Source organism: Struthio camelus, chromosome Z (genome assembly GCF_040807025.1).
Source record: "Struthio camelus isolate bStrCam1 chromosome Z, bStrCam1.hap1, whole genome shotgun sequence".
Classification (NCBI taxonomy): domain Eukaryota; kingdom Metazoa; phylum Chordata; class Aves; order Struthioniformes; family Struthionidae; genus Struthio; species Struthio camelus.
In genome coordinates, this window is record NC_090982.1 from 60,982,822 (window position 1) to 61,010,197 (window position 27,376).

Here is a 27,376-nt window from a genome sequence, read left to right on the forward strand (position 1 = left end):
TAGTCCTCCTATCTGCTCAGTTGGAGTATGTTTATTCTATTAGTCACACATGTTGTGGCATAGCTAGCCTTAAGCTGTGATGACACAAACAGTAGGACATCATTTTGCAGATTGATGTTCACCCTTCAATGGAAAAGACGTTCTTCTGTTCCTCAGTGTCAGGATCCGTCCTGGCAGCGGACTGAGAACTGCAAAGACTCTGACTCACTTGTCCTCAGGCCATCAGGCATCCCTCTAATTTCAGAGTGGTACAAAGCAAATTTAGCAAGTCAGAGAATCTAGTCCAGCTAAATACAGTACACATTTATTTATTTATTTGAAATACTCTCTGTGCTCTAATTATCTTCAGTCTTTAACAGATTTCTGAGTCCTTCAGTGTTTGCTTCAGTATATAACTCTGTAAAAAATTAAAAGTGTTGATTATAATAAATATTTTTTGGATTATCATGTAAGTACATATTCTTCTGTGGTTTTACTGAGAAAATCAGCTATTCTTAGGTAGGGCATCCAATCAACATTTGAAGAAATGTGTCATACATATAAGTGACATTTTACAGCTTTTCAACTACTAATGCTGGTTTGTTCATTTCTATTGTACAGATGGAACATATGCATCAGTGTCATGCTGTGTAAAGTTAAAGATAAGAGAGCCAAATCCACTGGTGTTTGATCAAAAGTCCTGGGGAAAAATCTCACTGCTTTCCTGGTTGTGACAGAAATGAAGAATTACCAAATCACTTCACTGAAGAGCTTACTATAGTGCTTGCTATAACGATGTGCTTATTAGTCCCTGTGCTGAACTGGGTGATATTTAAAGGAATATCTGATAGGGAAACTTCTTCCTTGCAAAGTTTTTGGAGAAGAAGATGGGAGTGTTTCCTCCCAGTGTAAGAAGGCGTGTCTTGATAAATAAACACGGAAGAGAGATCTGAGAGCATTTTTACCTTTCTTCCATAAAAGATTTCAGGAAAACAGGCATGGACAGGAAAGCAAGATTTATAGTTCTCAGCCCTAAAGTGATATGGTGTTTTGCCTGAGCTGAGAACAGAGAAGCAAATCCCACAGTGGAAAACACCACAGAGGTGTTTTCCATTTGGAAAGAAAAAGTCATTAGGATTGTAGGGAAAGTTTCTGATCTGTGTAAGGCTATATCAATATATCAGGATCTGTAAATTTTCACAGTAAAAACTGATAAATCTATTTTTATGCAGTATATACCTACACAAAGGGAAATTGAAGCTCTTCAAAATACTCCATTCTGAAACATATTTGATCTGAGCTGGGCTTATAAGTGTGAGATAGCAAAGGTTAATTCAAACTTCTTTGGTATCTCAGAATGGTTCGGATTGTTTGTGTATGTGCACAAATATATATGTGTGTGCGTGTGTACATAAACATGTATATGTGTGTGTGTGTGTATATTATGTATATGTATATATATGTACCTGTATATGTATGTATGTAGTGCCTTATCTGGATTTCTCCATGTGTCCCCAGGCTACTATTGATGGTAAATCTCAGGCTTAATCTGTTTGCTTGAATTTGTAGGAGCGAAATCAGCTGGCATTCTTAAGATGCTGGCTAGTGTCACTAGGACTGTGATGTGCTCACATGACTGAGAAGAGGTAATAATGGTCAAAGGGATTTAGTCTAACCAAATCTTTTTTTGGCCAGAGCACACTTGACAATTTGTTCTTCTCACAGATGATCCTATTACTATCATGGACCTCCTCCCTTATTTTGCCAGTGGAAGCTGGGGTTGCACAGCGGCTCCTGAGATCAGACATAATTTCACTCAGCTTTAAGTATAGTGCACACCATCAGCCAATTTAGCTGTTCTTGGACATGCAGTCTTCCTTCCTTTCACAGTGCCTTGCTTTGCAAGATTTCTTTTGCCAGCATGGTACAGACTAACTGAAAAGGCTGATTTGGCCATCCAAAGTTGTACATGTCATATCTTAAACTATTTAAGAGGGCACAGCTATGCCTGCCCAATAAAATGAGCTTGTGCCCAAAATGTCGACATATCTAGTAAAAATACTGTATTTCCTTACAACTTCTGTCAGTTATGCACAGATGGTCACTACAAATATATTAATAGAGTTACAGAAATCACCAGGCAGTGATTTATTTCTCTAGATCATTGCAATGCTGTTATCAGAAATACCTGAAGCTGAGGGAAAAAGTGGGTATGAACGTTCAGCAAATTTGTCTTTGCGCAATTTGGTGATATTCTGCCTCATTTACATTCCTAAATTGACATAGATTCAGAGGTGATCTGAAAGATTTGGACAAAAAAAGTGAGCTACTAGCACTGTGGGAAACAGGCTGGAAAGAAATGGCAAATATCTCCTACAGCCAACAACTCCTTTGGGCTGTTTATCCGTTATTATGCCCAGGCAAACGTACAAATTGTTCCTTCCCTAGAATCTACCTGAGACAACCACAGGCTCAGTGAGGATCAGAGCTGCTTCTTGCTTACAACGTTTAGTGCGTCCAGCCCAGGTTGAGAGCTGGCGCACGTGGCTGGGAGCTTCAGCATTTTTTTCCTCACTTTTGCTATACGCTGAATATTTCTAAACACCAAATATGCATTGCATCCTCTTCAAGACAATTCACCTCACCAGTGCTTGCTGATTTGAGTGTCCAATTACTAATGTTCAGCAAGCTCTGACTTTAATTTACATCTATAGAAGAACGAATACATAGCTCATGTTACAAAACATTTCAGAAGTAACAGAGCAGATTCTGAATGCTGCTGCACTGGTTTTGTGCAAAACATGAAGACAGCTCACTGTCTACTTTGGAAAGAACTTACAGTAATTTTGCACTCTAGCTGTGCCATGTTTTAAACTTTTTTCCACACCATAATTCCAGTTTTATTTCATATATCAAGCATTTTTCCACATTTTTAAAGTTAAATATAATCACATTGCTTGGATATCTTCTTTTAATCTCTGTTTGCAATTATTGCACAGATCAAAACTAACTAATTGTAAGTCCTAATATATTTTGATGAATATTGCACAGCCAATATTGAATTTTGCAACCTCCCTACTTCCATCCATCCTACTCTACATTGCACAATCTGACCATATTGTGGAAGACAAATGACACTCCACAACTACTTTTCACTTCAAAGTGCTCCAGTGATCCTTGGATAAAAGCTTGAGTCCACTGAACCCCTCCGTTAACTTTGCGTTTCAAATTTCAGTGACAGTTAGTGTAAGTAATATCATTAGTAGAAGGAGAAGAAGCAATTAAAATACTCACAGATGACTTCGTGAAGATGAGCTTTCTTCTTTTGTTTTATAGAAATATTTGTACTCATTATAAAATTATGTTAGGATGGCAATACCTGTGGGACAAGTCTGTTCCCATATCTGATGAATTAGACAAAGTTTCATCTACTACAGCTCCAACTTCATTAGAGTTACTACATGCTTACACATACGTAACAGAGCATCACCATATGTCTCTAAGTATTACTGCCAGCTACTGGAAACTACAAATACATTGTATGAAATATTTTTGAAACCTATTAACATTAGAGGATGGTATCCACAGTTAAAATTCCTTAATCTATGCATAGTAAATCCCAATAGAATCCAGAAGTATTGACGAAAATCAAATGAGACTGAATCTGTCACTCTTAAAAGTGCATGCATAAATGAAAAATGGAGCCTACCCCAAGTCCCTGATGGAGATTTGAACTTGGTCCAGTTGTGGCTAGACATGCATTTGCTCAACAGCAGAAATGCTGTATTAAGAACCAGTTGGATAATTATTCGTACAGTTAACAACAACAACAACAACAAAACAAATGTAGAACATTTTACAAATTGAAGAAAATAATCCAGATCACATACACCTGAAATTTAATACTGCCACACCTTTGGGAGGAAAGCGCCCCATTTGCTGCTATGCAATGCACATTTCCCAAGCTGCATTGTCTGCTTTTCTAAAGTTTGTCCGTACAGCTATTGTGCTTGCAAATGCACCTTTGTGCAGTGAATTGGGCAACAGCAAAACTCCATGGTGTTTGTGAGATCCACTTTGCAAGATGCATTCGCAGACAGACGTCTCTGCAGACAGAACCTGCAGAGCAGACCTGCAGACAGAACAGGTGTGTGTGGACATTTCAGGGACTCTGGCCACTGGGAAATCTAGCTAATGAAGAAATGGTCCCATAAAACCTAGGAACATTAGTTTTAGCATCTCAGCACATATTTTTCTCTGCTGACCACCACTGGGCTCACCAGCCAATTCCAAGTCTGTTTACCATCATTTTATTACTTTCATAATCAAATGGTTATGTATGAATAGCAGATCCTTTATCCTGTATAAGAGCATTTGTTTTGGAGTGCGAAGGGCATATCAGTCACTTGTTAATAATAAGGTCAGATCACGTCCATCCCTACAGTCTGCTGCAGCAGCTCAGTTTGATGGGTGTGAGGAAACAGAGCCACAGGAGTCACTGTTTTTACTCTGGCAGACAGAGAGGATTTTAGGGTTCTCCCCACTCTCCCTAATCACAACAGGCATTTCTATCTCTCCTCCTGCGAGCCACATACTTCACATTTTCCCTGTACAAATAACTGCTCAGGTCCTTTTTTCAAAGAGCCTTTATTAAACCACCAACTATTTGCTGTCGAGACATTTAGGATGAAATCATCGTGTTAAACAAATAAACGCAACTTCATACGGATCTCTGCTCTGGGAGCAGAGTAAGAAAATAATTTCTGTCTGCTCTCCACAAAAGCGGCTGGAAAGGCCAAAAGAAAAATATTATTTTTACTTCATTGTGTGAAATATCGTTTTGGAGGATCTGACGCGTTGAGCGTTTGAAGAGTTTTTGCTGGCAGGTTTCAAGAGTCCCCTGGGTTGACCCCCTGGGATTGTTTTCTTCATTAATAAACTTAGCATGATGTGTGTTAAAAGGAACATTCTGTTTGCTTTGTAAATAAGGGATGTCAAACAAGAAGCAGAAGCCTTGCAGACACTAGGTGATGTGTTCTTCAAGGGCGAGGGGATGCTTGTGTGGAAAAATAAAAGCCCTGGAAAACTCAGGAATAGTGCGAGCGCCTTATCCAAGCTGAAGCTTTGTTGGGAAAACAATTCTGCCTGTGAGCCCAAGCGAGGTAGCTTCCTCACTGATCCCAGTGGGAAAGTGGCACGCTCTGCCCCAGAGCAGCAGGGGAGAAGCTTGGGAAGGAGAGCATGGAGCCTCATCTGCAGCGCTGTTGAGGAGGCACGTTGGTGCAGATCGTGTACTTGCATCACTGTTTAAAAGGTGCATTTTGACAGCTCTACAAGCAGCCCCAGCTGCGGGGAGGCAGACTGGAGAGGTTTTCTGGGCTGGCATTTCAAAATCCTGCCACACTTTGGTGCTGCTGTGGAAATTACTATGGTAAAACCTCTGACCAGATTTAAGGGAATAATTTGCAAGAGTGTAATCATACTTCTGCTGGTCCTGGGGTTTTCTCTCTCATTGCAAAGCAGAAGAAAAAATACCCTGCTGTTTAGCAGTGTTTATTTTCTATCGCCTGCCTCTCTGCCACTCATCTCTCCCAGAGCTTCTGAAGCCATTCATTTCCCATCTGTTGCCTGCCCCCTTGAAAAACTCTAATAAGCTTTAAAAGATGGCTCAGCTGCTGTAATTTACTGCAGTGGTATCTGAGATGCGTCAGGAACACCACAGGCCAGGAAAGGGAAACATCCTGAGCGCTGCTTTGGGTCCTGTTTCCGTGAAGGCATAAGAATAGGCAGGCAGGTAGAGTAGTTGATTGCTACTATGCATCATACAGACAAAGTTCTTCAGCTGGCTCTGTCCAATCTGCACATATTGCTACAGTATGCCATCATTGCTCTGGCTGTCATCACAGGAAAAAAAATTCCCAAATGGCTTAAAACCAGTTTACTTTAGGAAGAGAACAGTCAAGTCTATAGTTTAAAAGATGAGACAGAATCAATTCTGTAACCTAAATTATGTGGGAGACAAACTATTTTTGTGTCCAACAGTCTTTGGATTTAATTATAGCTGACGAGATTCTAGCTAAATTTACCATTTTGTGCAAAGCCATGTACTGCAGCAAGAAGAGATGCAGATTCCAAAGCTAAGCATCAGGCCTGCTTTAAAAACCGTGCTAAAGCAAATATAAAATTAGCAATATTATCTTCTTCTTAAGCTGCATTACATATATCATACTGAAATATGTATCATGGATAGGGCACATATCATGCAAAGTCAGTAAAGTTTCCAATTCTATTGGAAAATTACCAATGTCACTAAGACAATTCTGGAGTTAAGTTAATAACTGTGAGAACAAATGCATATAATTTGAGATATTTTTGTTATAAGAACTGGGGAAAGCCAATAATCGCTCAAAGCAGTGAATTAGTTGCAGAATCATAAGAGGAAGAGTCAACACAACAGGTCATGGTGACAATTAGGAGATTGTTCAGCTAATCTGATCAACTGGTAAATACAAACCATGGGCAGATGTCTACCAAAAAGGGAAAATGAGAAACCATTGGTGAAGACATTTATAGAGTATTTAGAATGTGGAAAATATGATATAATATCTGCTTAGACTTTAGAAATTTGGCAGTATCTGATTCCACAGGCTCTCTCTGCCTCGAACTCTAATTTGCATGTTGCCAAATTGTTGTTACCATCATTATTTAACTGTTTTGATGTGTGTGATGGACAACATTTATTAAGAATTTGGTCTGTATGCTGCTTAAGTAGCAAGGTGATTGCTTTGAAGGACGAAGACCTGGTCAGATGGCAGTGTATAGGAAAATGCAGCATTGCTCAAAGGCAGATGGGAAGAAGTCGGTCCTGGTCTTGTTAACTCAAGGCAGAAGTATTTACAAGCACAAATTCAGAAGCATCCTTAAGTGATTTCTAAGTATTTTTAAAGGAAATGTAATTGTATGCTGATATTCCCAAGAGGCAAAACAAGAATATATTGACCATCAAAGGATACTGAAACATTACCATGCTATTTTAGTGGTAGAGTACCACAGTACGTGACCTTGGGAGTGTTCAGCTGCTTCAAACAGCAAACAGATATTTATCATGGCTACTACGTTGGTCTTTGGTGAGAAAGGTTTGAAGGGTCGTATGATGACAACACTAGGAACAACCCTGCTATCCACGTGAAAGGTGTTCAGTACAAACGATCTGAACAGTTTAGAAGATGGGGGTGCAAATCACTTTTGAAATGATTAAAATGGATATTTGGAAAGGACTTCAGGAACCCACACAGCTGAAATGAAGCAGGCAGCCAAAGGTACCTGAAGACCATACCTGACAGGTGTTTGTATAACCTCTTTTAGAAAGGAAGGTCATTCCACTAACCTCTCCAGGTAATCTGTTCACTATCCTTGGAGTTCAGAGTTATCTAATCTATCTTCTCTGCTCAAGTTAGCATACTTTTTTCACATTCTATCCCCAGTAGACATGCAAAACAATTGATCACTGTCCTCTTCATAACAACCTTTTACATATTGAGAAATTGTTATCCCTTCCTCCCCTTCCCTTTGAGCCCCATGCTTAGTCTTCTCTTTTCTAGACTAAACAAACCCAGTTCTTTCAACCTTTTCTTGCAGGTCATGTTTTCTAAACCTCTGATCATTCTTGCTGCTCTCCTTTGCACTCTCTCCAATTTGTCTATATCTTTCTTGAAGTGTGGTTCCCAAAGCTGGACACAGTACACCAGCCTAAAGCAGAATAGTTACTGCCTTTTTCAGTCATAAGACATTCCAGGTGATGTACCAAAGAAGAAGGTTTGTTTTTACCCTAACATCACACCAGTGAGTCATGCTATTGGTAATCTTCTATGACCAGATCACTTTTTACAACAGTACTGCAGAGCCATATCTCTCTTATCTTGTTTCTGTGTATTGAGTTTCTTCTCTGTAGGCCAGCACTTTGCTCTGGCCTTTATTACATTTCATCTTGACTTCAGACCATTTACCAAGATTTCCAATTTACCAAAATTATTCTGTATTCTGATTGTATCCTCGAAAGAGTGCATGCATGTTACCAGCTGCTGCAGTTCCAAGAGGAAAGCACCTGCATTTGATATGCTGTGATCTGTCATGGTGCCACAACTGTAAGTCTATGTCTGGCCTTTATCAGCAATGAAATTTGTGCTAGTCACCAGTCCTAGGATCTCACCATACATGTGTAGAGATCTAACTGTTGGCCACCTCACGAGGACGTTGCAAGTGGTGTGCCGCAGGACCAGGCATAGGCGTAGGGAGTGCCCCAGAGTGCAACTTCAGCTCTGGTTCCATCAGCAGGCAAACCATTCTGAGCACACTGCTGGTTGGCTTGAGTGCATCCAATGCAAATACAAGTACAGGCCAAATATACTCTAAGTATATTCTCTTTGAATTGGCATAGTCTGTTTTTAAGATGACTTCATCTAGTGCCTATCAGCATAGACTCTTTTGTCTCCTAGATTATCTCCTCCCGAAATCTGATGTGCCCGCTCTTTAATTGTCTACTTTTTTGAAATTTACCATCCTTATTCTGCTGCTTTACTTTCTTCCATCTGTTCGTGCTTTCTTATCGTCTTATGACCAATTTTTCCCAACCTTTAGATTTGCAATTAGTTTCTTCCTGGAATCCGTAACTCTCCCCCAGTAACCGTCTGCTTGCTTGAAGCATTTTCTGAAGATTTTCAAATTCCAGCACATTCTGAGAACATGATGGACCATTTTTTTCTTTTGCAACAGACAAGAAAAACAGTAGTAGGAACCGTTCTTTAAAAATGTTTCTGTACTGGAAGTAAAACTAAAAAGTTCATGTACTTGACAACTTCCCCCACACCATTTAGCTCGTAGTCCAACTCTGTTACATCTTTGCTTTACTTTTTTAGCTTTTCTACCCTCAAGACACAATCAACAGCTCTATCTCGCTCACTCTCTGAATTTCAGAACAACTATATATCCAGTATTTAAATTCCTATATCAATACTTGATAAAACTAGTATTTGTATTCTTAAAAACTTGATCCAGAAAATACAGCTCCCTTTTTTTACCATCCACTCTCTCTGTCCTTCCTCAACAATATATACTTCTCTGTATTCATCTTCCAGTCCTGTGAGATGTCGCATTACAGCTCTGTGAATTCACTTGGCATGAATGTGGCAATGTACTAAAACTGAAACACGCCTTGGTGTGCTCCTCAAATTCCTGGTGTTTGCCTGGAGATGCGTCAGCAAAGTGTTCTGCTATCTTCCTTCACTTCTCTCCTGTTATGTTCAGTTTTCCCTGTTTACCACCTACTTTCAAGCTTTTTCCTGGATTGATATTTCTATTTCTCACTCATGTGAGGATTCTGCTGGCAGTTTCCCTCAAAGGCAGTGCAAGCCCCCCACCCCCCCAACACACAGTGCTTTTCACCAGAGGGATCCCATTTCTGCCCAGCATTTCTCCTTTGTAGCATACTGTCTGGTGGCTAAGAAAGCCAAAACCCTTCTGTCAACATGCTCTGCGCAGCCAAGCATTCTCCTTCAGTCATTATAATCTTTGGGATCACATTTGGAGACTCTATTCTTAACTTCCCCATGCTGAGCAGCCACCCAGTCACATAGATCCAGTAAATCCATCAAAGTTCTTCCCTCCCCCATCCTCCAGTTTCCCTCAACATGGTTCTGGAGCTTTTATTTCCAATGAGCTGTCTTCCCTGCTCCCAGCACTGCCTATACTTGCCACTCCTGTGCTATGCACGTATGCGGCTGCTTCATGAGGTCCTCTTGGCTGCAGCTATTGCCCCTATGGTCTTGCCTGGCCAAGGGTCCTTGCTGCTTAGCTATCAAAGCCAGTCTCTCCCACTTTGCCTCACTCTCCACTGGCTCCTGTTTCCCCCTTGCAAGACCGTCATAGTCCCCGTCCAGCAAGCTCCTGCCAGGACTGGCTGTTTAAAACCTAATTCATGAGGGTGAGCTTATTGCAAAACCAATAGCCCCAAAGTCACCTGTGCCTTGTGCTGGGGCTCAGGTGACCCTGCTGTGGGGACTGCAGTATGTCTCTTGGCTGGCTGGGCAGTCAGTGTGCTGTGAGGGTCTGTGCAGGGAGTGGAGCAGCGTGGCGCCGTGGGCTGAAGGCACAGTCTGCTGCTGGGGGGCAAGGGAAGCCACACACTGTGTGCATCTCCAATGGCTTGGTGCCAGTGCTCTCCAGCAGCTGGCACTTACATATCTTCTGCCTAAAAACTTCAAAGTGCTTTGCAATTTTTTTCCAAAAATGGAGGATACCAGGATGCAAACTGGTAACATAATTTATACCATGTGACCTGGTGAATTAAGAGCTGGATTAGGAATAAAACTGGTGACCTTATTCTAGTCAGCAGCCTCCACCTATGTCTGAGTCTTAGAACATCTGCAGAAGTCCATTGGGTCTCCTAACTCTCCTGCAGATCGGGCAATATTATTAAACCTGTTTTACTCCTGGCACGGATAGTTCAGTGATTTGCTCTGAGTCACTCAGTCAAAAATTGCCATAACTCGTAAGTATTGTCAGACTGCTTTCCAGGTTTAAAGTTGTTAAGTTGCCTCTCTATTTTTGTATTGCTTGGTTTGCATGAGATGATGAGATATTTTAAACTATTGTTGCTGTGCCATTTCTTTGAGGTAATAGACTTTATAATTACTAACTTTGGTCATTAACTGGTTCAGCGCCCTTGGAGGAAGCCTGTCCATTCCTTCAGTCATATAAAAAAAGATGTATTTGTTCCAGATAGAAATTGAAGTTTTGGAACCTTTTACTTCAAAGCCATCTACAAAAGACATTTTGTTTCAGATTTTTATTTTTAATAATGAACTCTTTCCATTGATGAGCTTTTGGCACAGCTCATTTTGAAACCTTGCTATTTGAAACAGCTTGCTGATGTTTTCTTAAATTACATCCTCTTGCGGGTCCATAAAATCCTGAAGTTATTACAAATAAATAAACGGAGTTTCTCTTCATGATGTAAACCAGCTTTGAATGAAGTCATTGAGTGGAAGTTTGACTTGGATTGCTTCTGAAAAGCTGCTCAGACCCAGGGCAAAGTTCTGCTTTTCCTCTCTGTGCTGCAGAAATTGGTGAGCAGCTGTTCTAAGTCAACTGAGTGGAGCAAACCCCTGTTGCTTAATGTCTTGTTTTAATTTCCAGTGGGAAACCAAGTATCAGAAAGTCCATACCCTTCACTCTCTTCTCTTTGTCTCACTTTTTCCAGGTAAGATTCTCCTGAGTGAACTGTATGGTCAAATGTTAGTGAGAGAGATGAGATTTGAGAGATTTTTTTGTCTCTCTTGTGCTTGGCATCCTATCCCATCCAGCAATGCAGGGGGCCTTATTCATTCCCAGAGTCAATGGAGTCTGCCCTGCTATTCAATGACCCATGCCTCTCTGAACTGGGTCACACTGCTCTTGGTACCAGCATGATGAACAGCCCACACACGGCAGGCCCCAGCTGCAGAGCTTTGGTCACCTGGCACACGTGTCCCATTGCCGCTATGAAATTCTGTGGGCTCTTCCCCTGGTTCCCTCCTCCTTCCTTCCCACTGTGGACCAATGCATTTCCACCAATTTTTATGATTATCCTGGCTAACACTTTGAAAGAAAAATTAAACCTCCCCTGTCCCCTTGCAAAGGTCCAAATCCAAATATGTATTGCCTCAACAAAGCTTTACTCCAGTGCTCTATTAGCAAAAAGGCAAAAATTGAATGTTCATGGATCCAGGAAATTTTCTTAGTTTTAGTAGAAAATATACATTTTTTTCATTAGTGTTTGGGTCAGGGTTTTTTGTATTTATACTTTAGACCTTCCGGATTTACTATAGTTTTCACAAAAACTCACCCAAACACTCAAACAAGTAACAGTGATTTCATTACTCAAACTAGCAAACAAAATGGTCACAATACTTGTTTTTTGAAATTATTTCACTAACTCTACTTAAAACTAAGCAATGGAAATAATAAACTCAGTCTTCAACATTATTAGTCTGTCTTATAATACAGTACTGTAATAGTTTAGGACAATCTGTTCTCACTTCTCCTGACAGAGGACCAGACTCTGATACTGTAGTTGCATATCACCTTCTAAATGACCTTGTTATGTGAAAAACCCCATGAAAACACTGGGACTATTTGTGGATGAGGTACTACCTAAACTCTCAACCAAAATAACCTTCACTAGAATCAACTAACTGATGAGAAAAACACAGACAAGGTTGCAGGACTTTTGAAAGATTAAACGCAAGCCTTTGCCTGAATTAAAAAGCATATTTTTTTAGTATGTGGAAATCAAGATATGTATGTCATTTAGTGCTGTGTTTGAGACCTATGTGCCATTTGTTCCTTCTTGTGTGAGATATTTTAGTCACTGGTTTATGAGCTGGCTGCCAGAGAACTGTAAGGGGAAGGCCTACCCTGGTGCCTCAGAGGGCTAAGTGACGTTTCTATGGGCCCTGGCCCTCTGTCCCCAGGCAGAGGCTGGAGCTGGTCAGAGGGTGATATTTTATTTTCACCTCTCTCTCCCCTTTCCTTGAAAATTCTGGGTTTTTTATGGAGAGCTGAAAACCAAAATATTTGCAGATAAAATCCAAATCCTGGAAGCGCGGTTGCTGCACCCACGAGTGAGGTGTTTGGGCCGGCCTCTCTCGCTGCTCCCAGGCATCATGCTGCCCACTGAGGCTGGACCTCCCGCAAGGCACTACCATCCCACTCCTTGGGGGTGGAGAGGGGCAAGGGATTAGGTCAGTCCAATGGCAGTACGTTTTGGCAGACCAAATGTAACTGGAAAGGGAGGCCAACACGGAGAGGAGAACAGGTGCATAAGGTTTCCAGCTACAGCTCCTGGGAAACACTGTGGCAGCATCTCAGTGAGGAAATATTTCAATTTGCAGGCATTAGGGGGTGGGGTGGGGTATGGAAAAAGCTTGCTGAAAAACTAAAACTGTTCACAGAAAGCTGATACTTAAACAAATAATCCACTTAGCGACACACCAATTTTCTGTCAATAAACAGTTTCAAAAAATCCTAGATCATCACTAGTAGAGGCTGCAACCCATACTGAGCTTTTTTATTACCCCAGCTACCTCTGAATCAGTTAACCCTGCTGTTTTCTCTTCCTTCACATAAGGTAGAGATTTGTTCATCTCATGGGATGCTCAGTCAGCCCTTGGCTCCCCACACTGACAGCCAAGTTATAGTTTCAGTTCCACAAAACAGTGTTTACGTAAGAGCTAGAGAGAAAAAGCATCTATGAACAAAGAAAAATAATTATATTCGTTTGTGTTATAGAAGCCCTCGGCAGCCCCAGTCACACCTGGGCCCTAATATATAGCACGGAGTAAAATCATGGTTTCAGTCTGAAACTGCTTGCAATCTAATTAGGACAAGATGTAACCTTCTCGTCTAACAAACAATTCAGAAAGAGACTGAGGATGGGGGAAGCAGTCTCTTCTTCAAAGGAGGAGAAAGAAAGGATAGATTGTCATGAATCGCCTATTTCCAGCATTTGGGGCTTGAAAAAACTCACTGAATATCATAAAAACAACAAACATTCTGAGGCTTGTAATAAACCTTGAGAGTTGGTAAAAGTGCATATTACTTGACATTCTCATTATTTTCTTTCACATGGGCATTTCATGTTTGTACCCTTAACTGAAAGGTGAGTCAGCATGATTTGTATAGACTTAAAATTTCAGAGTCCCCTATATACAGTGATTATCACAGAATCACAGAATCACAGAATCATTTAGGTTGGAAGGGACCTCTGGAGATCATCTAGTCCAACCTCCCTGCTCAAGCAGGGTCCTCTAGAGCAGATTGCCCAGGATCACATCCAGACAGGTTTTGAATATCTCCAGGGAAGGAGACTCCACTACCTCTCTGGGCAACCTGTTCCAATGCTCTGTCACCCTCACAGTGAAGAAGTTTTTTCTCAGGTTCAGATGGAACTTCCTGTGGTTCAGTTTCTGCCCATTGCCTCTTGTCCTGTCGCTGGGCACCATGGAGAAGAGGCTGGCCTCATCCTCTTGACACTCCCCCTTCAGATACTTGTACACATTTATGAGATCCCCTCTCAATCTTCTCTTCCCCAGGCTGAACAGGTCCAGCTCTTGCAGTCTTTCTTCCTACCTATGGAACTTGCTACCTATGGAACTTCCTACCTATGGAACTTGCTCCAGAAGCAAGGTTTTGGCAAGCTGTCGTATTTTTTAAGAAAGCCTTGAGAACATGTATGGTGCTTACATTCATGACAGATGATTGACTCTGTGAGCCTGTAAAACACAGCGTCATGAAGAAACAGGTCAGAGGTATGAATCAGCATCCTTCATCAGAATGAGGGGCTCAATTTTAAAAGTAGCAAAAACCATCCTTATTTCAGCATTAACTATTATCCATGGATTGTCTTTTTGTAAATACTCAGGTAATGTGCCTATCTCAAAGTCCTAGCAGCAATCTGTATCCTTGCAACATGCCAGTTCCCGCTGTCTTTTTAAGTAATTGCCAGAACTTCCAGATTGTGGGAGGAGCTACTGCACAGGTGGTATTATTCATTTTCATGCTTAATTCACCAAAGCAGCAAATTTTAATTGAAAGGAAGCACTGCGGAATTTTAGCCTGATCCTTCAACAATATAGGGGCTACTTAGTAGGAATACATGTGCACAGGAAGTTGTCAATCAGAATTATGGTTATCTCTTCTAGTGTCTCACAGAAATATGGTAGAGGGGGTGAAATGCTGCTCCAGAAACATTTCATGATGTCCTGCTTTAATACTCATCCACTGACATGCTCAATAGGACTACTTTTTGTTACTATTTGGAAACAACCTGTCAAGGAAAAATGTTTTGCAGAAGCAAAAGGTGAAGGTGATTCAATCTGTGATATTCCTCTCTCTGAATCTATCTTCACTAGAAAATTACATTATGGTAGTACTGAGACAATCACAGTTTTGTTCAGAAGTGTTCTACCAAAATAACCTCTTTTCACTTTTTAAAAGTTTCAGAGTGATTGCTGGAGAAAAGGCAAAGTAAATAAAGTAAACAATTCTTGAGCATCACAGTCAGTAACAGTTGGTGTAGAAAGAGGGGAGAAGAAAACCAGAAAAGTCAATTTTTTGCAAGCTCTTTCATGAAAAATTCCACCTTGTAAGGAACATGCTGAACTTCCCAATGCTTTTGCATAAGTCTTGAAAATGTGCAAATATGCAAATTAAGAAAGTATTTACACAACTTTGCAGTTACTATAAGCATGTGCTCTGATATGTAGCATTTAGCACTGTTACAGCTAGCCATAGTTAGACTACAGATCAGTCATTGTAAAGTACTGCTATCACTAAATTATAGCTCAATAGACGGAGAGTAACTGCCTCCATCTCTAACGATTTCAGCATTATATTTAAAACTGAAGAATTCTAAATACTCATAAAAACTATAGTCTAATCCTGTTCAACTCTTCAAAAACTGCAAGCCTCCAAAAACAGGACTGAGTTAATACTTCAACAAGAAGGGATATTCATGATGCTGATTAAGATAAACTGTGGGTCAGACAAGTTATGAACATGAAACACAAACTACTTCTGACCATTTAACTCCTTGGGACAGACTATCCTAAAGCTAGGATATTAACTCAATTTCTCTGTTAAATCAATTAGAGCTTCCCTATATTGTGAATTGTGAATAACAGAAACTCATACTATGGAAGAGTATTGCACAAAATCCCGCTTCCCAAGGCAGTTGAAATCCACCCTGCATTTGGCTGCAGTCTTAACTTTACATCTTCTTACCTCTTAATTTACATTTAATATCTTTGCTCTTTAGGATAGTGGTATCATTCTACTTCAGAAAGAATATAAGATTATAAAATATGGCTATAGTGACTGCGCTTTACTGTGCTGTGAATCTGCAGTTCTCTGTACCTTTTCAGATCTTTACTTCCTTGTCAAATTCCAGTGACATGTTTCTCAAGCAGCTCACCAGGATTAACAAGCTTGCAATGCTAGCATTAAAGGAATGCAGCTCCTCCTATATGCTGCTGATAGAAACTATATGAGTAAAACATGAGCCAGTGATTTAAAATGTTTTGAAAATTTGCAGTCAAGGACAGTCTGAAGACCTTAGGCTGCTACAGTAATACTGGCTGCTATAGCAGTATTTCCTGTGGTAAAACAGTCTCTTTTTCTAGAATAACACAGGTTCTGAACACTAAAGAAATGGTAAGGCCTAAACCATGTTTACTGAGCTCTCATAATCAAATAGGAAAGTTTTGGAAAGGATTTTTTAAAATAATTTTTCATATATTAAGCCTCCTCTCCTTTGTTGCCAACAGATTCAGACCTTTCTCTCAGCCTAGTCAAGGATTTTGTGTGCTTTTTATGAAGATGGGATTTTTCCAAGTGTTCACTGCAGTTTATTTGTGGCTTGGAGGAGCAAAGAAGAAGAGAAGTAGAAATCTCTTCTAAGTGAACAGCAAATTTTTCTTCTTCTCTGCAAGGATTCCTCCAGATAAAGCCACCATCTTTGAAATTTGTCTGCAAGGCTGATTGAAGGCTACAGTAAAGCACTAATGAGGAAGCACATGAGGAATACGAGGAAATGTCTTTGTTTTATCACAAATAGTTTGTGTGCTTTATAAATATGGGTAATGTAAATGGGACCCTTTTTATATGTGTCACTGCAAGGAAACCAGGACTATCATGAAAGGTGCTAGTTTAATGGGTCTGGCACACAGCCAATAAAAAAGGCTACAAGGTCATGCCATTTCTGAAGGCTCAGAGCACCAGCTGGTGCTGGAGGAAAGGTAGCCCTTACATACGCTAGTGTAAAACAGAGTCTCCCACCAGCTGCTCTGATTTATAGGAGCTGGGACAGTGCAAACTAGCCTCAAGAGCAAGGGAATACAAAATAAGCTTTAGGCTGCTAACCTGCCTGGCTCTGCAGTCATGCATTCTGCTCACTTCCTGTCTGAAGCCTCTATCTTTTCATTTAAAGGCCCAGGCCCCTGGACCACCTCAGACTTTCCTTATTTGGAGGTAGTGGTCTGCTTTCTTGGCCACTGACAGGTTATCAGTACACTGGTTTCACACATTTTGTTTATTGGATCCTCCAAAGACAATCAGTGAGATCAGCGTCTCTTCTATGCAGATAATGGTACACCAAGAAAGCATTATTGAAATGTATTAATACATGCACATTAGTCCCAAGTGTTGGGGTCTATCGGTATGAGCTGCCCAACAGTGAACATACAAAAAGGAGAGGGACACCTGCAGTTTTCTACTGTAATGCAAGGAAATATATACAGACAAACCCTATAAAACAAGAAAAGGAAAACTTGCAAATCCTTCCTTGAAAAAGTGTAATCTTTACTCATGATGTGGATATCAGTGATATCTCAGATCCTGTAGACTCAGATCTTGTAGACAAGGGCTCATTACCTTTTAACAAAACAGGGCCATGTTGCATGCAGTTCAGAAAAAGACTTCTTATATATCTGCTCAAATGCCACTGATTGCAGCAGAAGGATGTCCTTCATCAGCACCTTGTCTGGTGCCTCAGGATAGGATCATAGGCAGAACTGCCTTTGGGCTTCCCACACTGAAGATTTCAAAGCAGAAGGGAGCCAGGCTCTAGGCCTGACAGTCGCACTCCCTCTTTAAGAAGATAAAAGCAGCAGAGGGGAGTTACAGTACAACCACAGCATCCGAGTTGTTAAACAGTACTTGAACACAATGTGTTTCTGGTTAGTTTAAGGAAGCATAAACAAGATTTAATATCTGGCAATGAACACAGTTTGTTTTCCTTCCCCTATAAATGATATTTGGATTCATTCAGATTCACGTAGCTTCTACTTACGTAAGACTCCATTCCATTTCCTAATCTTCCATCTTCCTTATCTCCTAAAATATGAGTTGTCGAGCTAGTAAATTAAAACACTCTGAGGTATGATTTTGGCTCTGCATGCATCTGTGCTCTTTTACTACCATAATTCAATGTGACAAGTTTATTGTCCTAACAAACACTAGCACCTATTGCAGAGCTATAATAAAAAAAGAAAGATTACTTTAAGCAGCCCATTTTCTCCAGAGAAGACCAAATGCTACCTATTGATATCTTGTTTTCCTCAAATTATGTTCCTCTTTTCATTCCACAGTAGTCACCAAACATGTGAGTCTCCAGGCAAAATGGACTAGATTCGATTTTAAGGATCAGCTTCTGCAATAAACTGGACCAGACAGTGTTCATTCTTCTTATTTGTTTTCAGTTGACACTCATAAGCCTAAGCTCAGGACTCTACTTGTGCAAGCCACATTAAACAGTGGGAATGCAACCCCTGCCCCAAGAAGCTTACAGCAGTAAAAGACAAGTATGCAAAGGTAAGTCAGACAAAAAGCAAAGCCCAGCACTTTGCAGAAAACAAAGCTAAGCCCTGCCTTTGATAAAAACAGCGTTCAAAAAGCCAATGCAAATGAGGGGTTGAGTTCTACATAGGAGCTGACTTACATGTTTCTGTACAAAATCAGTCACGTTCAGTACAAGGCTGCCGCTCCAGAAAAATGCCTGTCCGAAACAAACCAGCCCTTCCCCCAAATCTACTGCTAAGTAAGTAAAATACAATGAGTCCAAAACAAAATGTGAAACACTGTGTTTTCCAAGGCTCGCAAAACAAGATTTTAATGATGCATCTGGTCTTTATTTGATCCACAGTTTTTTGCTACATAGTGGCAAGAAATCTATTCATTAGACAGACTTTAACTTACCGATAGAACAACATTAGCATGTACCCCATCCTGTTGCTTATGAAACAATGGAGCCTTCTCTCCTAATATCTCTTTAAAAGGCCATTATTTAAAATGATTTTCTTATCAATAGCAGGTCTCAGAATATTTTACCGGTAGAAGAATGACAGAACATGACCACATACTTGAGTAGAAACTAAACAGGAGTCACTGTCCCACTTCTTGCCTTTAAAAAAGTTGATATTTTTGTAGAGAAATGCTAATCCATCATGGGGCCAGCTCAGCACAGGTGAAAAAGACAGAAGCCTCTCTTAGGAAAGAAAGTAGCCTCTGCTAATCTGTCCGTGTTAATCATGTCAGAGCCCTGGAAAGCCAGGTTTCCTGCTGCAGTTGTTGCAATGGGATATTTGGCACAGGCAGAGGGTGGTGAAGAGCTCCTTGCAAAAGCAGAAGTCTTCACATTCATCCTTCCCTACTCCCTTCCCATCTCTCCTCACTCAAGCAGTGGCAGAGGCTGCAAATCAAGGGCACTAGGGCTTTCTTTCCTTGGCGCTCTCCGCCCTCATCTCACTCTTTTTATGGCAGAAGCAACACGTTCCCCAAAAGGTCCAGCTCTTCATCTTTGGGCAGCAAATTCAAATTTGCTTGTACTATTGAGAAGCCTTGGGCTATCTTTCACTAGCTAACTTGAGGAAGAGCTAGATGGGGAGATAAAATTGGTCTGTTTTCTTTCAGATCAGTTATTTCCATGCAGCTGAGTGTTTAAGAAACTGGCTAAGAGTAACTTACTAATTCCATCTTAAGGACTCTCTTAAGTTCCTGCTAATTCCTACCTCTGTGAAGCAGCTTCAGGTGTCATTAAACAGCAGAGGTATGGTCTCCTCTTACAGTACCAGGGCCAGGGCCTATTTTTATATTTACTAGCATCAGGCTTGTTGTATTCTGTGGGACTGCGTTAAGCACTGCGGGAATCAACATGATGTTAATTTGAGTTTTTATGATATTTCATTTAAATGATTATACACATACAGCAGGTATCTGTTCTAAGTATCTTTGGCATAGTTCTGAGAAGCAGTATTCTGTATCCAGAATACAGAAACTGTATCCAGCTTTCATCCGTGATTTGAACTAATTATTACTTGGGGAAGGGGCAGGAACAGGCACAGGTGTATGCAGTGTGTGTGTTACATGTGCTTTTTCTCCTGTTGGGAAGGGAGTGGTGAGGGATGCAATTTTAAAAGCTTCTTACCTAGCCTGCTCCTTTTGCCCCAATCTAAATAAGAGGCTGCACAGTCACAGCTGTTTGACACCATAAGATAACATGTGTAATCCTCCTCCTTCCCAGCAAATCTGCATCATGCCATGCTCCACTCCACCGGGTGGGTACCCATGCTCAGCCCCAGGCCCCGGAGAAGGCACAGTCCCTGCCTCAGGCATGCAAATGAGGGGGACCCAGGAGCTGGCAGGGAGGAGCCAGTGGCTAATCAGGTTTTTCAGCAGGGATAGAAACTGACAGATCTGCATATAATGCTGAAATCCCTGATGTCAAATCCTGTTCTTCATTACGGTGGAATCCAGCTGACCAGCATGGTGCACAGCTTATACAGAACAGAATTCAGCTCACTGCATGTAAAAGTGGAAAAAAAGAGCAAATGCTCACATTTTATTCTAATATATTTTGCTACTAGTCCTAGAAAAGGAGTTAGATATAAAATGTGAGATTTTCATTATAATTATCAATTACCAAGAGAATAGCATACTTCTATAAGTTAATAAAATGTTTTATCTCTAAGATACTTTGCATGTGAGTAAATCCGTGTATATGCCTTCATTTCCAGACATAGAGAGTACAGAGAGGAATTGTCTTGCCCTTTTATCACATGCAGTGATTTCCCAGGTGGAAGTTTACTATTGGGACTTATAGCTAACATATTGGAATGCATTAAGAGAGTTTAAGGCTTTCATTTATCTTCATTAAAACCAATTTGAGTTTGAAAGCTGTCATGAGGATAATATTTTATATTAGGAGTGAAAAGACAGAGGTTTCACCCCAGGTCTTCTACTGACTTAGGCTATGATTTCAGACAAATTACATCAGTTTGGGCTATGAAAAGTGAGGTTAATAGCACATATCTTTTCTCTGCAAAGTATCCTGAGATCCGTTCATGGAAAACTCTATGAAAGAATAAGCTATCACTATGAGTGAACTGAGATGAAGTGATTCTCTTGCCTAACAATTCAAAATTTGAGTAGATAAGCCTACATATATCTAATCTGTGCTGCAAATTTTATAAACTGGGAGACTCAGCTCTACAAAACTGTGCAGTTTCTTGTAAAAAACATACTATAGTTTTTAATAAAGTAAATACTTTTCAAAGACATATAGAATTAAGTACAGTAATGCAAGCTTTCATGTCACCTGCTTCTTGGGAAATCACATTTTTCCTATATATTAAACAATAAATTGCATATCCTCACAGTTTTGTGCAAATAAGTAGAACATTGCAGTGTTATCCTAATGCAATAACATCACAAGCAGGAATGTTATCCTCTGCAGCTTCACTTTTTCCCCCCAGAGAGCAAAAAGTAGCTCTCTGTCCCTGAGGCCACTCGAAGCACCTTCATGGGGCCAAGGTTGGATGGGAAAGGAGCTAGGGAAAATAATACAATTCTGATCCCTTCCAATCGTGGCTGATCTGCAGGTGAAAGCAGCAAAGCTAGCGCTACTGCAAGCAACAACTGAAAGCATGAATTCCCTCTGTGGCCTCCGTCAGGTCAGAAAGCAGCGCAGGGCTGAAAGATCAGCACCGTAGCTTGCAGTCGTGCTGAGTTGCCATGGAGGACATGGAGGACAGTGCAAACGGGAGGGCTGTGGCTGAGCAGGAAGCTGCATTTACACCTGATGCCCAGCTCTCTAGTTCTGTATTAGGTCCTGGGCTAAATGGAAAGAATGCACAGGTCTTCATTCAGCTTACAAATAGATGGTGGATAGATGCGAATAGGAGCAGGCACGCAACAAAGACAATAAAAATTACCCCTAATTTCCTTTTTTCCCCTGTTTTACAAAAAGGGGGTCTTCTGTGAAAGAGGGCAACAGTATATTACATTATTGCTCTTCCAATACTGTGCCTAATAGCACCATGGTGTCTGGAATGATCACTGCAGGATCCTGTCATCAATCTGGTATCATAGCTGCCACCTTGGCTACAGACTTCACCGTTCCAACTGCCCTGGTAGTGCTTAACAGATAATATGTTTGTTGTGTCTTATGGGAAACCTCAAGCAAGACAAGACAGGAGTAAAGCTGTCTGGTAAAGGCCTGAAATAAAAAGGATGTCAATTCTCTTAACATCTGTATCTCCAGTTAGAAGGGTGCTATTGAAAAAGACATCTCACAGTGTCTCAGAAATGTACTGCCTCCATTTTCTCTTCTTAAAATGAACATAATGATACAGCATTTGTCAAATGCTGTTAGAGCTACAGATGAAAAATGCTGTTTGGGAGATAGGTATTTTTGTTGTTGTTGCTACTGCTGCTGTTTGCGTGTTTGCACTAAAGGTATAGTTATAAATAAAGGCCTTCAACCAAAAAAGCTTACTACAAAAACTTAAGTATGTGATTAATCCCCATGAAGTCAACTCATGTGCTCCAAGTTAAGCAAAATATCTTGCAGAATCAGATCACATTCTGCAGACAATTCAGACTTGCACAATTCATTCCTAAATTTTTTATTGATTCATTCTTCAAACAAAATTCAAGCTTTGATTTCAATTGTTTTTCAGTGATGCTGTGAAAGAAGCCAAAACACCTTTCCAGGGGTTATGCCAAGCAGTAGTTTTGAACAGATTTAGGGCAATATTCAATGAACTGTAACTAATCATTTTCATCTTATCGTCTACAGAGTCATTGCATTGGAATGATGCTTGACTAATTTTCCAAAGGGCACATTTACTGTGGATTGTTCTACAGAGCTGTCAGGGGCAACAGTGAGCCAAAACACACTCTGTCAAGGGAAGTGTTCAGTTGATGAAATTATAAATAAGTCATCAACCAAAAGTCTGTTAAAATGAATCGTCATTAAATGTTTCTCTAAATACAGTGTTTAATCTCAGACTCCAAAATAGGAACTGCAAGACTGTCTTTCCATACCTCCTTCACAGATCTCTTCTTTGAACACATCATGAGAATATTAAGTTAGTTAATTTAAGCTACATGTGCATGTGAGCACACGCAGAGAAGCAAAGACTGTGATATGTTTTACATAAAGCAGGCCATTGTGCACTGATTATAATGTGTAAAGAGGAAATATGTTTATACCACAATCTATTCAAAACTCAAATAGGCAGCAGTACTCTGTGTTTATAAATATAAATGCAAAACCTATGTTAAAATAATGTTAAGGGCCTGGATTCTAACCACAAAAGCCAGGAAATTCAGAGCAAACCTCAAAAGCTTGGGCCTGATTCTGATTGCCGTATAACTCTAGTGTCTTCAGCATTGATTTGTGCCGGAGAAAACACAATCTCCTGTCTGAGGTTCTCCAGAGAGGCCTTAGGTCTGGCAGGATTCTCAGGGCTTGTGCAAAGCGTTATCGTATTTAGGATTGAAAGCTCCATACAAGAAAAGGATATAGGCAGCGGTGACAGGGTCCCCCAGGGCTTCCCTTAATCTAATGAAGTGTGTGTATGCATATGTGGGTATGTGCAGGAGAGGAAGGAGGGAAACATGCAGTCTTGGCAACCATATCCTCAAAACTCTCTTTTGTCCTCCAGAACACGTGAAGACTTTATGCAAATCTCAGAGCAAGCTAAACATTATAAATCTTTAGGTGTTTATACAGTTAATATTTCTCTCAATGCATAATTTACAACATTATATTACTAAGTTTAAGGAGACTATAACAAGGGAACACGGACAGGGATGTTCCCACTGGGGTACATAATTGAAATATTAGTCAATAGACTTCATGGAGAAGGGGGAAGAAATGACCTAACCCCGTGCATTACTCTGAGGTGTCCTAGTGTCCAATCACAACAAGGAAAGAAAATCTTATGAAGGCAAGCACGAGGCTGTATCATTCCATCCAGACAAGAAAAGGACCTGGCAAGGAAGAACAGCTGATCTAGTAGCCATCTCTTAAAAACAGGAATGTGTGTCAGCTCCGGGCTAGTGGCGAAGGTGGACTAGCCTGCCTCATAGGATTGCTGAAACACTGGAGCAGCCAAGAAGGACCTTATTGTTAGTTATAGTGCATTTCTGGTGTTTTATCTTTTTACTTTTTTATTCCTTGGGATTCCAAATATATGTCTTTCAGTAATATTCATTTTCCATATCTAATTTTCCCTAGCAATAAAGCTGATTCTGAGAACTTTGACACACAGTAAGGATATCACTCTGCTGAATATTTGAACATACGAGACCTTCCTTCATGGATAATCCTCTATGAGTATCTTCTGGCCAAGACATTGTGGAGTTCCTGTGTTTTTGCAGAGCAATTCAGCATTTATCTGGAAGGGCCCCCTGTCTTTAAGTGGTTAAAACAATTCACCAAGTTATAGTGGGACATCTTTCTCAATAAATGTTAGTCCCAGACCAGGGGGACAAACTTAGAGGTCACAACGAATTTCCTGAAACAGCACTGGGAAGGTTCACTTTCAGTAAACAGAAAGTGAGCTAGCTGCAAAAATACATCTAACTCCTTGGCCCCTTAAGGAGCTCTAGTTGCAGACATATTCAGCTGCAGTGTAGCATAGATCCTGTAAGTTCTGCTCTTGTGATGCCTACGGGCCCCCGCCTTGACTGACCTAAATCAGCCTAAAAGGGTGAGTTGACACCCACCTTTCATATCACAGCTAATGATCAGTGAACCCTCCTTGGAAATGAGAGACACGCGCTGCATTCCTACTCAGCCTGAGGCAGTTCATACTCTCATCATGCACCTAAAATTTTCCTATAGATTGGATCAACTGGAGGTACTCAGTCATTCCTCATGCTGAAGCTTTCTTCTGTGTGGGGGGGAAGACCAGAGGAGAAGGAGAGAGTGTCCACCTCTATGTCCTCATACCAAAATCAAGACGGAGTCCTGGTTTCTGCAGAGGAAGGGACATGTGCCATGATCCTCAAAACTCTTTGCTGGCAAATCCAGAGAGAAAACTCATGGGCTTCAAAAAATGTGCTGTCCAACCCTCTTCGCCCAAAGGGAAAGACAGGACAGTAATCAGACAGTGTGAAAAAGAGGAAAAGTAGCAAGGTCAGATAATGGTGGATACTGGTGGAGTTCCAAAACACATCAAAGAGAAAGGGATTTACCTAGAGGAAATGTTTCAATAATGGGTATATTTGGTTAGATGCATATTATTTTCAAAGGAATTAGAAAACAGGATCATGTCCAGTTAATCAAAATGATGCTTCTTATGTTTCTTCTATTTTTCTGTACTATCCATCAAATAATACTTAATGAGACATAACTTTAGCTGCAAGCATGTTGACTACTTTTCTACAAATAATGTTGCTACACTTCATGCAATCAAGGATCATCGCTCTAATAGCCAGTCCTAAAGTTCATTACTGTAGAAAACTTGAAAAGTGTATATGTCATTTGCTATTCATTCTCAATTTATTTAAACCAGTATTGTTCTTTCAAATTAGTTTATTCTTAAACTCAGCGTCCCTTTAGATAGGATTACATTGAGTAAAATGGTCAAATGCTAAAAAGTTATCTAAAAATCATCACAAATGCGTATGAAAACAGAAAGATTGGGACTATAATCTCAGCTCACCTACTCTAGCGAAAGTCAGTTATCAACCCAACTGAAGTGGCATCCCATGGGCATAAAGCTGATGGGAGAAAACTCAGGATCAGTCCTTTGTTTCTACCCCAAGAACAGCAAAGAAAATGCCAGGAAACTTGTTCTTTATTAAACAGCCTTAACGAGACACACTGTACAAATAAGTGTGCCAGATGAGAGCATTACTATATAAGGCTTGGTAGGGAAGCCAAATGCAGGGATAGAAAACCTGCCTCCAGCCAAATCTACCAACACAGACCATCGCAAAAGCAAAGGGAACATCCCAAGTAAATTATGTTGTCCTGCATCATGCAGTCACCAACAAATTTGATACATTGATACAAGTAGAGCATCAACAAGACAGAAGTCATCTCAAAGGAATAATAGTCCTGTCTCCCTGTGAGGCAAGTATGTATGCATATACTGTGACTCTTGTTAATGTGTCCTGGGAGATCTATACATAATTCCTATTGCATCTAGATTAAGATGTTTCCTTAAGCAAGTACTGAACTGTTGAATTTTTATAAAATGCCCTTTCTACAAAGAACTCAAAATCAAACCACTTCCTGATCTAGACTTAGAAGAAAGTTTAAATGTTCGCTACAAATTAATTTTTCCCTTATCAGCTTTATCTAACAAAGGTTAGAAATAAAGAGTTTAGACACTAGAAACACTCAAGCCTGAGACCTTCAAGTCTGATTGTCTGCCTATAGATCCTGTAAACATCATTGAAATCACCCTGTGCTGAAAGGAGGCCTCAAGATCACAGTTCACAAGTTATGGAGATGACTGGCTGACATCATGTTTCTTATGGTTTTCAGGCTTTGTTCTATTTGTCATCATGCTGATGTAAATCTGGAATAACTCCACTGGTGACTGCTACATTACTGGATCAGCCTGGATTTACATCTATGCAGCAGAAACTGGAAAGTGATTTAGGCTCCTGCTGCACGGGGCCTTACTTGGTAGAATAGGGAATGAGAAGATAAGTTAAGAGTTCTCATTATTTACTGTCTGCTTCTGATAAAATAGCTACTACACAACTATGCATGGGGAAAATCAGATGTTCTAAAACTAATCATAGTAAGGTTTAATTATGCAAGAAGTAGTTACACTTAAAAACAGACTCAAACCTTGAAAAGAGAAATATTTATTCCAAGACTTCAGCTGGAAAGTTTCCTTATTAATGTAACAGCCGCACAAGAAACCACCTAAGCCCTTACCAATTCCATGTTTTTTCTTTTGCTTCATAATCACTTTTTTCCAAGTATTTTCCAGAAACTATTTCGAGACAATTAATTTGCAACTTCTTTGCTGTAGTGCTTTGCAATTTCTGTGCTGTACCCTCTGTTGCTTTTCTGTGAGGAAATACCATGGGGTTTGTTCACTGATAGGCCACTGAGTTATAATGGTGATATATCACCTGGTGATAATATAGGCCATAATACATTTCTGTGGACTTGCATGTGTCTGAAATGTCCGAGACAATATCAAGATAGCTCCTCTGCCAAAAGGAATAGAGGTTGCATAGTGCTAAACAGAGGTGGCATAGTGTTTAATGATTTAGGCTGGAGAGAACGCAGTGCAGGTCAAAGGCTCAGTTAGAGAAGAAATCAGTCACTAACAAATGAATCTTACTGAAATCACTAAGGCACAGAAAGAGCTACACAGCATCCTCACTTCAACACAGAGAGTGAAGGAAGGTTAGATGCACCTCTGGGACAAGGAGGGTAGAGTGTCCACTTTCTCTCCTCTGGGAACCAAAAATAATCAGAAAAAATGCAGCCATGATCTGAATTGGGGAGCTATTCTAGGGACGGGGAAGAGAGAAGGGGGTGAAA